Raw genomic sequence first — 437 nt, forward strand, 5'->3', positions numbered from 1 at the left:
AGAGCCCTTGCCTCCAAAGGAATTCTACAGATTGCAACTGCAAGACACAAATGCTTTTGTTATAACAGCTTGTTCTTTAATTGGTGTAAGGGTTTAGGGGTAAAAAAGATATTACACCTTAATAAAGAATGTTGCAAACAGTCTACCCAGAGATTCCTGATTACGATGTCCCCAGTTTAAGAACTTTTGAGTCCTTTCCTCCACATTAGGAGGATCCATTCCATCTGGAAAAGAAAAGGGTCACTTAATGTCTTAACGGAAAACCATATAAGCAAAAACAAGAAAAGAAGGATAACAAAGGGATATGAAAGACGAGTATCAAAAACGTAATCTGAAATTTGACAATCCACAAGTGTTCTGTTCTCTTTTACGAAGTTTAGTGTTACCTTGAAATAGCATAGAGAATGGAGGTAAAATGGGAGGATATTGAGTCTGCG

At 37.1% G+C, this 437-nt stretch overlaps 1 long non-coding RNA gene across 1 annotated transcript; it reads right to left on the bottom strand.

The window, feature by feature from the left end:
- On the bottom strand, nt 1-435 carry LOC104775064. The gene is made up of 3 exons (XR_765674.1): nt 387-435; nt 118-224; nt 1-37 (listed from the first exon to the last, which is right to left on the bottom strand). It is a non-coding gene; the product is annotated as an uncharacterized LOC104775064 (long non-coding RNA).
- Between the last annotated feature and the right edge of the window lie 2 nt (nt 436-437).

The sequence above is a fragment of the Camelina sativa genome, unplaced genomic scaffold, assembly GCF_000633955.1.
Source record: "Camelina sativa cultivar DH55 unplaced genomic scaffold, Cs unpScaffold08308, whole genome shotgun sequence".
Lineage (NCBI taxonomy): Eukaryota > Viridiplantae > Streptophyta > Magnoliopsida > Brassicales > Brassicaceae > Camelina > Camelina sativa.